The 16,237-nt window shown below is 42.4% G+C and overlaps 1 long non-coding RNA gene across 2 annotated transcripts in view; it reads right to left on the reverse strand.

The window, feature by feature from the left end:
* Positions 1-6,762: 6,762 nt before the first annotated feature.
* Positions 6,763-16,237, reverse strand: part of LOC140906971 (uncharacterized) — a 41,333-nt gene continuing 31,858 nt past the window's right edge. The window contains exons 1-2 of one of the 2 annotated variants that reach the window (XR_012157322.2): positions 9,657-10,828; positions 6,763-7,102 (exon numbers count right to left, since the gene is read on the reverse strand). This is a non-coding gene — a long non-coding RNA (uncharacterized LOC140906971). Of the gene's footprint in view, positions 7,103-9,656; positions 10,829-16,237 lie in introns of those variants that run through there. The other variant, XR_012157323.1, reaches the window with a different exon arrangement.

Genomic DNA, 16,237 nt, shown 5'->3' on the forward strand with positions numbered 1-16,237 from the left:
CCCATATTGGTCAGCTCCAGTGAAGTCAAGCATATATTAGCAATGAACCCTTTACTTTGTATACCCTTTAACAAACAAGTGATGTCATTGCCAATTACTGACTTCAGCTAAAAGCCAATTTGAGACAGTTCACCCTTATTTCCAGTCTTAATCCAGGTAAGTTTTTACAACCGCCTTTCTTCCCAAAATACTTCCTCCCCTCCTTCTTGTTGCTCAGCAGTTTTTCCATGGTACCTGGGTTCACATGGGATTTAACACTAGTGGGGGTGGGTGGGAAGGGCCATGTTGGCTTATTTTAAGACAGTATTTAAAAAGAAGGCCTCTGACGGTTATGGGTGACTGCAAATGGTTTTTAATAAAACAAAGAGAGACTTCCCCTTATTTCATTAGTTATTTTTGAACTAGACAGCCTTCCTACTTTATTCCATCTAGCCTTATAACTTATTTTCAAGGCCTTCATTCTACTTTCAGTCAGGGCCTTTCTTTACAACACATATTTTTCTTCAGCTAACGCTAATTCTTTAATTTCATGTTTATCCTACAGCATAATTTTAAAGTTATCCTCACTTGACTTAATTTTGATTGGTTCTTTATATAGCTTGTAACTCTTCTTTGGTCCTGTAAAGGATTGGGGCCCCATCTCATCATGTCCTTCTCCTGCCAGACCAGGTTTTGCTGTTGCTGAGCCAGCTCACTCCCTGAGGCAATTCTGTCTGAGCTCTCTTAAGGAATCCAGGGGAGCAGCTTCCAGCAGGGCTAGCTGATTTTTTAAAGCCTTTTTAACAAAAGGAATCGAAGACTCACAGACTCTTCCTTCAAAAGGCTGTGTAGGCCAAGTAGTCCTTTGCCCAAATCTGCCCCTCATACCAGTAACTTCAGCAACCCTACCTTTCTTGGCTCAAGCCTCAGCAGTGAAGGACTTCACACAACCTCCCATGCTATCAGAGGCTCGTTCACCTGCACATCTACCAATGTGATATATGCCATCATGTGCCAGCAATGCCCCTCTGCCAAGTACATTGGCCAAACTGGACAGTCTCTACGTAAAAGAATAAATGGACACAAATCAGACATCAAGAATTATAACATTCAACAACCAGTTGGAGAACACTTCAATCTCTTTGGTCACTCGATTACAGACCTAAAAGTTGCTATTCTTCAACAAAAAAACTTCAAAAACAGAATCCAAAGAGAGACTGCTGAATTGGAATTAATTTGCAAACTGGATACAATTAACTTAGGCTTGAATAAAGACTGGGAGTGGATGGGTCATTACAAAAAGTAAAATTATTTCCCCATGTTTATTTCCCCCCGCCCCCCCCATTCCTCAGACATTCTTGTCAACTGCTGGAAATGGCCCACCTTGATTATCACGACAAAAGGTCATCCATCCCCCCCCCCCCCCCCCACCGCTCTCCTGCTGGTAATAGCTCACCTTAAGTGATCACAGGTTGACTATGAGCTGCCAATGTGATATGGCTGTGAAAAAAGCTAATGTCGTCTTGGGATGCATCAGGAGAGGTATTTCCAGTAGGGATAAGGAGGTTTTAGTACCGTTATATAAGGCACTGGTGAGACCTCACCTGGAATACTGTGTGCAGTTCTGGTCTCCCATGTTTAAGAAGGATGAATTCAAACTGGAACAGGTACAGAGAAGGGCTACTAGGATGATCCGAGGAATGGAAAACTTGTCTTATGAAAGGAGACTCAGGGAGCTTGGCTTGTTTAGCCTAACTAAAAGAAGGTTGAGGGGAGATATGATTGCTCTCTATAAATATATCAGAGGGATAAATACCAGAGAGGGAGAGGAATTATTTAAACTCAGTACCAATGTGGACACAAGAACAAATGGATATAAACTGGCCACTAGGAAATTTAGATTAGAAATTAGACGAAGGTTTCTAACCATCAGAGGAGTGAAGTTTTGGAATAGCCTTCCGAGGGAAGTAGTGGGGGCAAAAGATCTATCTTGCTTTAAGATTAAACTCGATAAGTTTATGGAGGAGATGGTATGATGGGATAACATGGTTTTGGTAATTAAATATTCATGGTAAATAGGCCCAATGGCCTGTGATGGGTTTTTAGATGGGGTAAGATCCAAGTTACCCGGGAAAGAATTTTCTGTAGTATCTGGCTGATGAATCTTGCCCATATGCTCAGGGTTTAGCTGATCGCCATATTTGGGGTCGGGAAGGAATTTTCCTCCAGGGCAGATTGGAAGGCCCTGGAGGTTTTTCGCCTTCCTCTGTAGCATGGGGCATGGGTCACTTGCTGGAGGATTCTCTGCTCCTTGAGGTCTTCAAACTACAATTTGAGGACTTCAATAGCACAGATATAGGTGTGAGGTCTTTTTTAGGAGTGGTGGGTGAAGTTCTGTGGCCTGCATTGTGCAGGAGGTCAGACTAGATGATCATAATGGTCCCTTCTGACCTAAATATCTATGAATCTATGAATCTATGAATCACTCTCGTTACAGTGTGTATGGTAACACCCATTGTTTCATGTTCTCAGTGTATATAAATCTCCCCACTGTATTGTCCACTGAATGCATCCGATGAAGTGAGCTGTAGCTCACAAAAGCTTATGCTCAAATACATTGGTTAGTCTCTAAGGTGCCACAAGTACTCCTTTTCTTTTTCCGAATACAGACTAACACGGCTGCTACTCTGAAACCTCCCTTCTGTCTATTTGGTTTCTATAGCATTCCTCATTGCAGTAGCAGACCATTAGGAGCACAGCACACCTTAGCCTCTGGAGGGTGTTGCAGTCTCCCCCCCTCCATTTCCTGTTGTCCTCTTTTATAAGGGTCAGCTAATTAATGTCCAGCTCTTTCTCAGGTACAGCAGGTGGGGCTAACCAGCCAGCCAGCTTCAGGCTCCTGACCCCAGAGGAATGGTATCCTTTACACCTTCATAGCTTTGTTCTATATTTCTGCCACTTCAGATCAATTTTTCCTGATTCTAAGACATGAATCTCTAGTCCTGATAAGAAAACACTGGAACTGCCTTAGCCGTTTCATGGCTAGATGATTATGAATCAGTACAGAGATGTCTGGCAGCAGCAGTAACTACAAACTGGTGCATTCAAAGGACTATTTAGCATGAACTGCTTCATGCAGCTACTAAAATACAAATGATCTACAGTCCAGAAATAATCTACAAACCGGTGCATTCAAAGGACTATTTAGCATGAACTGCTTCATGCAGCTACTAAAATACAAATGATCTACAGTCTCTGAATAATATGAGAGAAACTTTCAGAACTGTGCACTTTTACAGGGTTGCCAAGTGTCACAAATACAACATGACATACATTTGGCAGCCCTGTCTCACCTCCTTACAGATCCCCTTGGATATCACACTTCTACCAGGACTTCAAGGTTTGCTCTGCATTATTTCCTTTACCCTCTAGCCTCTCTCTCTGTGGCATCTGTTCTGAGGTTGCAAGAGGGTTTCTCTGCCTCCACTCTTGTCCTTTGCCCCCCACCCTACCCCAGCTGGCTTCTGGCCAGATGAGCAGCTGGCAAGAGCATGAAAGAGTTGATTGCATCAGTGGCACAGCAGGACAACAGCCCAGAGCAGGCTCAGAAAAAGCACCAGGAGTCCCCTATTCTCCCACTGTATGGAGTAGATATCATTGTTATGTACGGATGTGGGGTGTGGCTGCAGAGAGCGTCCTTCCTTTTCGGAAGACAGAGATTGGAGGGCGCAGAACAGACTGGCAGGCTGCAGTTTACAGCAGGCTTTTGCTGTGTTATTTAATGTTTACATTTTGAAAATATAGTTTAAATACAAACTCTCCAGGTCTTAATAAGACCAGCACATGCTCCATCTGCCCCAGGCACCCTCCACCAAGCCCCTCACTCAGCTGTCCAAGGTGACCACCATCAGGCTCCCTAGCACACTGACCCCTCAACTGTTGCAGATACCTTCCTCCACCCATGAATCCCTGTAACTCCCCAACCAGCCAACTGTCCTTGACCTCTCCACCCATCCAGCTTCCTCAGGAAACCCATCCCCTTTTCCTATGTAGCCCAACACAAGCCTCACATTCAGCCTGCTGCCCCAGTCACCTTTCTCCAGCCAGCCCATACCAACCCTTATCCAGCCAGTTGTCTCAGACAACTGTTACAAAGTCCTCCCTCTTCTTTCGGGAGATGGGCTCCCTGTGTGTATAGGTGAACAGTCTCATCACTTTTTTCTGGGGAGTGCCTCGGATCCCATTGCTCAGCGACTTTCATCTATGAAAAATATCATACATGAAGCTGCTCAAAACTTAGCAGTTATGTTACAATATGACATACTATATGCCAAAGGGCTTAGAGCGCAGTAAGCTGCAGCTTCACTGTCAATGCTAACGTATTGTTACAAAATAAAAAGCACACTATGGTAAAAATATTCTCTCAGGAGTGATATGTATCTGATGCCTGGTACAGAGCCAAAACATGCACATCTGTTATTGCAAAGCAGGATACCAGCTCTAGGAAAACATCATTTAAGATAAAATATGATAAACCTATGAAGATCCCTCAATAATTCTTTGTGCTGTGGGGTTGCAAACAACCTGAGTATCAATAATGCAAGATACAGAGGGGAAATTGCCAGGTGACTGATCAAACCAGGACTTCAAGTTCAGCTTCTTCCAATGGCAATAAACAAATATGGGAATGAGCATTACTTTAGAATGGGATATCTTGTTTCTGATCCCATGACTATAGACATTATCGCCTTTTGCTACAAATGGAAATAGAAAATGAAGACAGTAGCAGTATCAACCTCTTCTGACAAACAGTACAGAGAACCTTTAATTGCTGTGGATGTGTTCCAGTGAGGGCGGACCAGGTAGCAGGCTTGGGGTTCAACTTTATTTCATGCAATTCACTTAAAACCAAATGACTGAACAGGACACAGATAACCTTTGCCTAAACTAGATGCTGTCCAGTCCTGAGTGGGAAAGCATCCAAAGAACTGTTTTGTGATGCTATGATGTAAATACGGTCACGGTTTCCTCATACAAGCCCCAAAGCCATATGGTCTGACACGCAGTGCTGCCAACTCTCATAATTTTATTGAAACTCTTTATATACAGTGTTTTCCTTAAAGCTCCAGCTCCTGGAGTAAAATGACTATGGCAGAATCTCAACTTTCTTTTTTTTTTTTCCTTCTTTCTTTTTTTTTTAATAAAAGACAATTTCTAGCCCTCATGGTTAGATAGAAAAATTTGAAAACATGCCCCAAGTGCACCCTAAAGGCTCAGAAGCCAGAAGGCAAAGGAAAAGAGCCTAAATTTATTTAAAGAAACATAATTTTTAAAGCCAATCTCATGATTTTTGATCCTTTTTCATAATTTTTGAGCGCTTAGGTTAGCAATATGCCACTGTATTCTACTAAACCCTTTACCATACCTCATATTTGAGCCATCCTGCAGGAAAATCTCCATCTGTGCTTGGTCAAATTTATCCTTTGCTCTTTAAGAGTTATTTGTTCTGACTGTCTCTCTTCCCCATGTCCTCTGTATCTTTGAAGGTTTAAATCTCCCGCTCCCAGGCAATTCTGGACAATTCCGCTAAAACCAGCAAGTGTTACCTAACAGTAAATAACACATACAAACGCCAAAGTTGCAACAGTTGCATGATTGAGGAAAGTAGGTAATTGTGTGATACAGGAAAGAAATGGGATTTTTAAAAAAAATGCGCAAAACTAATCATAATCCACTGAACCAGTATATAGTTAGCAAGGTGGAAAACATCACTTCTGGGCCACAGTTTCAGAGATGAAAAAGATTCTTCCTATACTTGTGGCTCCTATGAAGCTTCCCATGTCCCAAGCTAATTGCAGGGAATTAGGCCTATCTGTGAAACAAACTAAATGCTAATTCCTTTGATGAGTACTCACTCCTCCTAGCCCATGGCCAATCTGATCTCCTAATGACTCCAGCAAATAGATTCCTGCCAGAGGGCTAGAAAATGTTCTCTCCTCTCCAGTTGCAGAGCCAAATATCTCTTACTGATGTCTGTAACTGATCAACCAGAGCTGCTCTCACCAGCAATCCAACAGTTCACTTATGAGAGGAATCCTAGGTAGCACTCGTGCCAGTGGATAAAATTCTGTTATCAGTGTCATGAGTTCAATAGGACTTGTGCTCCTAAATCACTTAAGTGCTTTTGAAATCACCACCACGTATGCAACTTCACTGTTGCTTATACTACATATTGAATTGTGTGTAGTTGCCATTTTGGGACGTCACTGAGAGTGATGCTAGTCCAATGGGACATAGTGACTCACAGGAGATGTGTTGAATATAGACTATTTACAGTATTATTAGGTATTTAAAAGGCACCTATCACCAAGGTATCTAAGAAAGCTACATCATAGCCAAGATGAACTACATCTTAGCCAAGTTGGATGTCTGCGTATGCTGCACTGTGGTTGCTGGCTCCTTATAAAAAAGTAGTTTAAAGGGTGTGAAATTAACATGTAGAAACAGTTGACTGCAGACTATAAGTTCTTTGAGAGAATGTAACTTTAGCAACCTTCTTTACTCCACTGTCCCTTTCTCTAACTGCTGTGAGTGCTGGATGGGATGAGTTCAGGAGAGTTTCCTTCACCATCACACCACAGCTCTCTAGATCCCATTGATCATTCTCAAATAGGTCTCTGTGGGTTTTTTTAAAGAGTGATGGTTATGTAGTATCGCTCAACGGTGATCAGAGTATCAGGCATACCTGTGTAGATACGATTATTGATATTATGATTATTCATATTAGTGTAGACTAATTCATACAAGTTTTATTTGTCTGATTTTGTTTTTATTTTTTTCTTTATGCTCTCAGTAAATCATTTATGTAAACCATGTGCATTTGACCTATTAGGGTTCTTCCTCCTGTGGTTAGGGATGCAGTTAACAGTGTCTCAGATTTTGCTGTCAGTTATTGTTTGCATTGGTAACATACAAACACTTCTTCATATATCCAGACCAGACATGGGGCGTCTTTTCCAAAAAGTTCCAGCTTGTCTATTAACAGTGTAAACCCATCCTCTTGTCTCATGAACAATAGTCCTTTCTGAATTTCATTTTTATGCTTGCTTCTGGTTTTCTGCTCCTGAGAAGGGAGACACAAAAGGCAAGGTGAGCAAACCATGCCAAGATCCCTATTCAGTCAATGTGTGACATGAAGGCCCATGGTTACTGTGATGCTGGCAGACCACTGAATGCTGACCAATGCATAACCGGAAACCAGTCTGGCTCACCTGTGCATTGGTATTGTTAAATTAGATGTTAAGTTTATAAGAATGTGTTTACTGTTTAAACTTTATGAAATGCTTGTAGGATGCTGCATGTGTCACGCTGTCAGGAGTGGCTCTTGACTGTGAGTGCCTACCTCATGGCAGACACCCCCAACTGGTGGTGTGTTCTATAATTAGATTTCACCAAGCCAGTAATAAATGTGAACTCCTGATTCACTATAACAGTCTTACCATGGAGTCACTGACAGCCCCTTAGATTCTCCAAGCTATCTTGCCACCCAGACAAACTGAACTTAGTGATAAATGGTCACTTGCACCAAAAATCACACCACATTTGGGTTGCTTCCTGTCCCAAGAGACCAGTCACTTACCACCAGATCAATTGGCACCCTAGAGCTTACACCAAAGATGTAGTGTATTAAATTGCTCCCCGTAGAAATCTGCTACTTACGGTGTAGTACTTACTGCTGCCAGTCCTGGTGCTCCATAAGTAGCACATTTCTACGGGGAGCAATTTAATACACTACACCCTGCGGCTCTCGCAGCGGCGCTGCCAGCAGGAATTCGCAGCCCTGCTGCCCAGAGCGCTGACAGCATGGCAAGCTGAGGCTACGGTGAAGGGGCCGGGGGCTCAAGGGCCGGGCAGGATGGGCCCACGGGCCAGATGTGGCCCACAGGCCATAGTTTGCCCACCTCTGATCTAAATCCTAAGAGTGACAGAGTTGTAGTGATCTGTCAATTTAAAGTGTCTTTCAGGGCAGACACAGGAGGCTGTCCCTGGGGATCTCTGACTTCAGTTTAGAGTCTCTGGCCCTTCAGAGTTCAAACAGCCAAAAAAGATGGAACATTGTCCTATGACTTTGTTTTATTTCCTTCATTCAGCTTCCACGCCTACAGGACAAGCTTCTTGATGTTTCTTGATGGCCCATCTGATTTTGATAGTCCATCCAGATGGACGGGGATGGGGAGAGGGAAGGACAATTCTCCTGCCTGGATTCACAAGTTCAGAGCAAACATTTTTAAAGTTATAAAACAAAACTTACCTATTTTCTTATAGCATGGAATACCGACATTATAAGTGAGATTAATCCATGCAGCAATTTATGAGCATTTCTGAGCATTAGCAGTAGCAATTTATGAGCATTAGTATTCTTAAAATACTAATACCTATTTTGAACATAACTAACATACAGGTGACCTGGTCTGGTCTCCAGCTACGAGTTTGTCAATTCTTAGCTAATGTCTGCAGCCTTGGCAAGAGGTGACATCTGCCCTGCCACTGTTACACCAGGTATCTGAACTGAGAGCAGAGAGCCTGTCTCTCCTGTGCTCTCAGTGACCCACCCCTCCATCCTGCTGGGCCCAGATGAGGAAGTACCTGATTTAAATGTAGAGACTAGGGGGCAGGGGTGAGTAGATTAAAAGAAAGAGGCTAAGGGATCCTGGAAGCTGGGAGGAGGTGAAAGAAAATGGCATTTGGAGTTGAGGTGAGGGCAGAGACTGGGCCCGGCTGGGCAAGGAGACTTGCAGCCAAAGAGGAGACTGGGACTGAGAACCTGTGGGGTGGGTGGAAGTAGGGTGATCAGATGTCCCTATTTTATAGAGACAGTCCTGATATTTGGGGCTTTTTCTTATATAGGCACCTATTACCCCCCTCCCCTGTCCCGATTTTTCATACTTGCTGTCTGGTCACCCTAGGTGGAAGGAGGTGAAGGGGAATGGGGGACAGATCTGATGAAGAGCTGTGGTTCAGAAGGAGAACTGAGACTAGCTGGAGAGATTGAAAGAAGGAGCCAGGACTGGAGATATAGGCGCATTGAGATTGGTTGAAGAGCCTGGGGAGTTATATTAGTACAGGAGGCCAGGATGTGGGAGAGAGACAAATCAGCTGAGGAGATGGGAGGGGAACAACTGGGACTGACTGGGCTAGGAGACTGGCCCCAAAGCCAGTGCTGAGACCTCCCAAGCCTCTGTAGCCGCTTTGCACATTTCCCCAGATTCCCCCTTCACGTGTGCTCTCTTCCCTTTCTGGTTTAGCCCCTCTGGGATCACAGAACCAGTAAAGTGAGGAACCACAGACTTTGCAAAGGAACTTCTTAAACACACACACACTTTACTTTTGGACAGCACAAGAGAGTCACACATCTGTGCAAAACAATAAACACTTGACCTCAATCCCCTCTCCAAACCCTCAGTATTCCTGAGAACCATTGGATTTTGGTCAGTGTCCTGGGATTCTTGGGGTACCTAGCATAGGAGAGGTTTCAAAGGAGCAGCCGTGTTAGTCTGTATCCACAAAAAGAAAAGGAGTACTTGTGGCACCTTAGAGACTAACAAATTTATTTGAGCATAAGCTTTTGTGACCTACAGTGAAGTGAGCATGATACTTTAAAAAGCAGTCTGTGATACCTTTTCTTTGAGGCCTAGGACAGTTGGATTGTGAAGTTCTACACTCCCAGGAAGGGAGCCAGATAAGAAGTCTGTGTCTGGGAGCCCCGCAGCTTGAAGCAGTGGCTGGACTCTGCACAGACCCCACATGTCTTGGATGTATGTTGGATTCAGAAGTTAGGTCCATTTAACGTAGTCTGGTGACTGTCCACTAGAGGGACTCAGTCTGTGACAACATCCACGTGTATGCAGTATAGATGTAGCTCTGTCTGCCCCAGGATATTAGAGACACAAGGTGGGTGAGGTAATATCGTTTATTGGAACGACTTCTGTTGATGAGAGAGAGAAGCTTTCAAGCTGCACAGAGCTCTTCTTCAGGTCCGGGAAAGGTACTCCTCGGGTCACAGTGAAATGCAAGGTGGAAGATTTCGGAGTAACAGCCGTGTTAGTCTGTATTCGCAAAAAGAAAAGGAGTACTTGTGGCACCTTAGAAACTAACCAATTTATTTGAGCATAAGCTTTCGTGAGCTACAGCTCACTTCATCGGATGATGGAAGATTGTTTAGCATAAAGTAGTTAGCACATATATATGATAAGCAATCTGTTCCACCTTGCATTTTGCTGTGATGCTGGGAGTACCAAGGGAAGTGGTGGATTCTCTGTTTCCTCATGTCCTCACCTCACAACTGGATGTCTTTCAGGAAGGTGTGTTTTAGTGAAACACAAGCTGTTGGGTTTAATATGGGAGTAAGAGTGTGAAACTTCATGGCCTGTGAGATAGAGGCCAGATTAGGAGATCTAATGGCCTAAAAATCTATGAATCTATGAAAAACTCATTGTGAGATGAGGAACATCTGCTGTTTTACTGTTTAGCCTGCTTGCTCCCCAGAATTAATAGTGAGCAAGTGGGGAGATTTGGGGGAGCAGCTGAGCCATCCAAAGGGGCTGGCCAGGAGCAGATATCAGCCCTACAAGGGAGGGGTGGGTGTGGCAGTGACTTCACAAGGGCCTTTGAAAGGAACTCAGCCTATTGGGCAAAGGTGGTGAGCAGGCTGTGACCTCACAGAGCTCCCTTGACATCAGACATGCAGTACAGGGGGGCAGGGCAGGGGGAACCTCAGAGACCCCTATAGCCTTGCTGCAGCAAGCCTTCTTCTCACGGTCTCTCCTGGAGGACTAAGAGATGATTTGTGTTCATGCACCTGAGTGCTAAGGAGGAGCTTCTCTGGGAGTTTTCTCCTTGCTGTCTTGATTTTGTAGAAAGCAGACATCCCCTGTGTAGAAGGTAAGATTATCAGTGAGGGTTGGAACATGTTCAGTCTGATCCAAACATTGCCAGCCGAGTACTAGGCTCAGAAAACACAAGGTAAGTTGGCAGAAAAATGTCCCACCTAGGAATCCACCCCTTAATAACTGGTTAACTAATAGGTCTCAAAATGTAATTGTAAATGAGGTATCGTTATCGAGCAGGTGTCTTTCTAGCAGGGTCGTGCAGGGATCGGGTCTTGGCCCTGTGCTATGTAACATTTTGATCAGTGACTTGGAAGCAAATATACAATCATCACTGTAAAATCTGCAGATGACAGAAAGATTGGGGGAGTGGTAAATAACAAACAGGACATGTCACTGACACAGAGCCATCTGGACTGCTTGGTAAGCTGAGCACAAGCAAACAACATGCATTTTAGTATGTCCAAATGTAAAGTTATACCTCTCGGAACAAAAAATATAGGCTATATGTACAAGATGGGGGACTCTATCCTGGGAGACAGTAACACTGAAAAAGACTTGGGGTCATGTTTGCTAATCAGCTGAGCATGAGCTCCCAGTGGGACACTGTGGCCAAAAGGGCAAATGCGATCCTTGGACCCATACATAGCGGAATCACAGGTAGAATTAGACAGGTTATATATCTTTGTATTTGGTACTGATGCAACCACTACTGGAATATTGTGTCCAGTTCTGGTATCTACAATTTTAGATGGAGGCCAATAAATTTGAGAGAGTTCAGAGAAGAGCCACAAAAATGATGAAAGGATTAGAAAACATGCCTTATATTGATAGACTCAAGGAGCTCAATCTATTGATCTTAACAAAGAGAAGGTTAAGGGATGAGCATAAGGGAACAAATATGTGTTATGGGCTCTTCACTTTAGCAAACACAGGTATAAGAAGATCTAATGGCTGCAAGTTGAAGCTAGACAAATTCAGACTGGAAATAAGGTGAACATTTTTAACTGACAGGGTTTGGAACAATTTACCCAGGGTTGTGATGGATCCTCTATAATTGGCATTTTTAAAATCAAGATGAGATGTTTTTCTAAAAAATCTGCTCTAATTCAAGCAGGAATTATTTTGAGTGAAGTTCTATGGCCCATGTAATACAGAAGGGCAGACTAGATGATCAGAGCAGATCTTTCTGGCCTTGGAATCTATAATTCGCTGGGGTGTTTGGAATTTGTCCCTTTTTGCTTGCCTTTACTTTTCTTTTCTCTTTTCTTGTTCCATTTCTCTCTGCTGCTCTTCTTCCTGAGCAGGGTGGGGCTGTTTTCTAGTTGTCATTGTAAGAGGCCCTCACAAAGAGATGGGGCTAGAATTTTGTGCTGATAGTGATCTCCCCCAAAATGACCTCCTGTGGTGACTAAGGCTGTCTTTTGCCCATCTGTTCAATTGCTCAGCTTCCAGCCCTTGAGAGTCTCCATGCTGATTGGTTGAGCTTGGGGTCTTACTGAGTTAACAGGGAGGAGACCCAGGTCACTGCTGGCTGAGTGCAGTGAGGCCTAACGCTCAGTTCAATGGCATTTCTTTGTCTGTCTGTAACATGATAATTTTTGAAGACTCCGTTAAATTGATTCCAAAATTTCTAGGCATCAGTGGGAAGAACCTTGTTGATTTTGGTGACAATTGGAAAACAGCAACACCAGAAAAGCCTGATTTCCACACCGTGCCCATTAAATTGGTGCTGTAGGCAGAGGCGCTTTGTGACACCAGAGTTAACTCAGCCAGTCAGTGCTAACTTTCTCCAGTTGATTTGCATAATTCAACCCCATTGGTTAAAATGAGTCAGCAAATGAACCTGCAGGTTTCAATGGGAGAGATGACCAACGCAGGCAGCAGGGTTAGGATTTAAGTTCAAGGTTATTGGAGTGAATGAGTGATGGGTGGGTTGCTGAGTTACCTCTGATGTCACAATGCTACTGCTCAGGCTTCTCTGCCTGCAGAGCCACATGGGCAGTGACTATCAAGGGGAAGTTTTTGTTGATCTGAAACATATAAAACGCGAAGAACAGAAGAGGAATGGCTTAGATGATTTGACAATAAAATGTAGGGGGTTTTGGTATTATCAGGTCCAATTGCTTCTGGTTCAGGGATGGAAACTGGGCCTACATAAACAAACAAGTGTCCAACCCTCTAGTTAGCCTCTTTTAAGATCGAGTAAATAATTTTCAACAAATTATTGATATGATGAATTTTGCTGCCTTCTCTCCTATAATTGAATATGAGCAGTTTATGATTCTCTTGAAAGTAGTAGTTCTTCTAAAATCAGGGTGAATACAAATGATTTTAAAAAAAAAAGCCACAAAAAGGATTTTAAAAAAATTTAAATTATTTTTATTTAAATTAAAAACAGGGTTTTTTTTAAAAACCAGACTATCAGGGATTAAATTTGAAATTATGACAACCTGTGTTAGTGTTTAAACTTGCTATAGTTTAGTCCATGTTTGCTGTGCAGTTTTAATGGAGGTCAAACCACTGAATTTGTGGAAGTCATTGGCTAAGCACCGGGAACCAGAGTTTGTTGAAACGGTAAAACAAGCTTTTGACAGCAGTAGCCTCTTCTGCAGGCACAGAAAGAATATTTTCTTCAGTTCATTGTATTCAGCTAATTGAGTTCAAGGACAAGTTCATTCAAATTTCAGATACTGATTTGGAATTGAGAAAGCAGGAAAGCTACTTTTCCTCTTCCAATCTATGAATAAATACTACATGTTGGGGGAATCAGATCTACTAGTTCCAAAATCTGAGAGATACAATACCCAGAAACAATCATAGAATCATAGAATCATAGAATATCAGGGTTGGAAGGGACCCCAGAAGGTCATCTAGTCCAACCCCCTGCTCAAAGCAGGACCAATTCCCAGTTAAATCATCCCAGCCAGGGCTTTGTCAAGCCTGACCTTAAAAACCTCTAAGGAAGGAGATTCTACCACCTCCCTAGGTAACGCATTCCAGTGTTTCACCACCCTCTTAGTGAAAAAGTTTTTCCTAATATCCAATCTAAACCTCCCCCACTGCAACTTGAGACCATTACTCCTCGTTCTGTCATCTGCTACCATTGAGAACAGTCTAGAGCCATCCTCTTTGGAACCCCCTTTCAGGTAGTTGAAAGCAGCTATCAAATCCGAAAGTTCAATTCACTAACTGCAAATGCCTCCTTACATCAGTTAGGTTTAAATGAAAAACATGTTTCAGAAAACTTTTTTGTTATTCTCTATTCAGCAAATTTAAGGTAGTTTCATTTAATTAATAAACATATTGAAAATGCTCTTTCTGTGCATTTTTGAGAGTATTTGAATTTCCATCCAAACAGAGCTTGGAAAATCAGAAGTAAAAAAAATCATCATAATCTAGGAAATAAATGCATCATTTGCCATTTTCCAACATAATAAAAATGTAAAAATTAGACTGAAGAAATGTAAATTACTCCATATAACTGCTTAAATAAATGTGCTTAGATATAGTTTACCATCATAGTTAGCAAAAGAAAAAGCACCAAATTTAGTGTAAAGACGATATTTAGTTGCAAATCAACATTTTTAATAGTTATCAACTAATGAGAATCAACCTATCATTAGGAAAATAACTAAAAAGTATAACTGTAAAACATGATTAAAATAAATGGTTTAAATCAATGCACCCTGATGTCTAGTTCTGGGATTCTGAATTTTGGAGGCCAGACTGAGACCCTCATTCACTAGGAACAACCAAGAACTAAGTAACACATTCTAGTGCTGTTAGCAGCCAAGCCTCTAAAGCCAAGTAACAATTGAGGGCAGTAGGAGACTGAGGGACACTGAGAATTTCCAACCGTTGATTCCAAACCCAAAGATGTGACATTGGCTTTGGATGGGGGAGAAGCAGGAAATCACTAGGGATTCTTGCCCCAAACAACAATCACCCATTGTCCTTTTGAGCTCAAATGTGTTTAATACTCCTGACCTACTTAAATCACACTACTTCTAGGAGTTAGAGAAGTGTCTCTATCCTGAACAGAGGAGGTGAAAATAGAGGTAAGAAGCAAGAGGTGGTTACACAGCAACGCCGTGGCAGAGCCAGAAAGAAAAGCATAAGAAAAAACATTTATCAAAACTGAGTTCTTAAACAAAGGAAATATTGTCTGTAGTTAGTGAACTGAATTGATACATTCTGGTCACCATGTCCTTCAAGAGGTATGAACTGGTAGATCTCATCCCCTCACACCTCATTTTTATTCATAGATTGAAGGAAGAAAACAAGTTTGCCTGCTTGGTCAACTCCCCATGGATTTCTGAAATTCACTGAATTTGTCATTGAACTGAACTAGTTGAATAAACTGAAATGAAGAAAATATTCTTTCTGCACTTTCAAAGGAGGCTACTGCTGTCTGAAGCTGTTTTAGCACTTCAAGTAATTCTGGTTCTAGGTGCTTCAGTGGTTTGACTGTCCTTAAAACTTGGCAGTAAACATGTACTACTTAATATTGTTTTTTTTTTCCCTATTCTCTTTACATTATTTTAGGAGATTATAATAAGATTAGGGTTTAACATAGGTTGTCAATTTCAAATTTAATTTTAAGCAGGTTTAGTTTAACAAACAAACCTGTGGTTAATTTAATTTAAAAAATCCAGTTCATATTTTAAAAATAATCTATTTTTAATCCATCTGCCTAGGAATTGAAAAGCCTCCTAGCTCATCTCCCAATCCAGGAAGGGCTGATCCTCCTCAACCTAAGGTCTAAGGCTGGGTTCCTCACTCTGTACTGGGCTGAACTGAAAGCCCAGATCTAAATTCTAGGAATTTGGATCTGGGCTGAACTGAAAGCCCAGATCTAAATTCTAGGAATTTGGATCTGACCTTTAATGGTCCAATGCTGCATAGCACTTACAGACCGGCTTTTTCTGGTTAAATCTCACAGCGTTTTACAATATTGGGTAAGTATTTTGTACCCATTTTACTGATGGGGACTGAAACATAGAGAGGGGGAATGGCTTGGCCAAGGTCTCATAATCAATAGGAAAACTACCAATGAAAGCCAGGAGTCCTGACTCCCAATACCCATCCTTGATTTAACTGGGAACTGGTCCTGCTTTGAGCAGGGGGTTGGACTAGATGACCTTCTGGGGTCCCTTCCAACCCTGATATTCTATGATTCTATGATTCTATGATCCTCATGTACTGCAGCAGGCCACACTTCCTCTCAAAGCCAGGGAGACTGGGAATAGGGTCCTGCTTGCAATTGTCAGCTCTGGAAGGGAGTCTTCCTCTAGTGGTTAGTTCAGGAGCCTGGACACAGGACTCCTGGATTCCATCCCTGGTTCTGTCACTGACTCCCAGTGCGACCC

Source organism: Lepidochelys kempii, chromosome 2, assembly GCF_965140285.1.
Source record: "Lepidochelys kempii isolate rLepKem1 chromosome 2, rLepKem1.hap1, whole genome shotgun sequence".
NCBI lineage: Eukaryota > Metazoa > Chordata > Testudines > Cheloniidae > Lepidochelys > Lepidochelys kempii.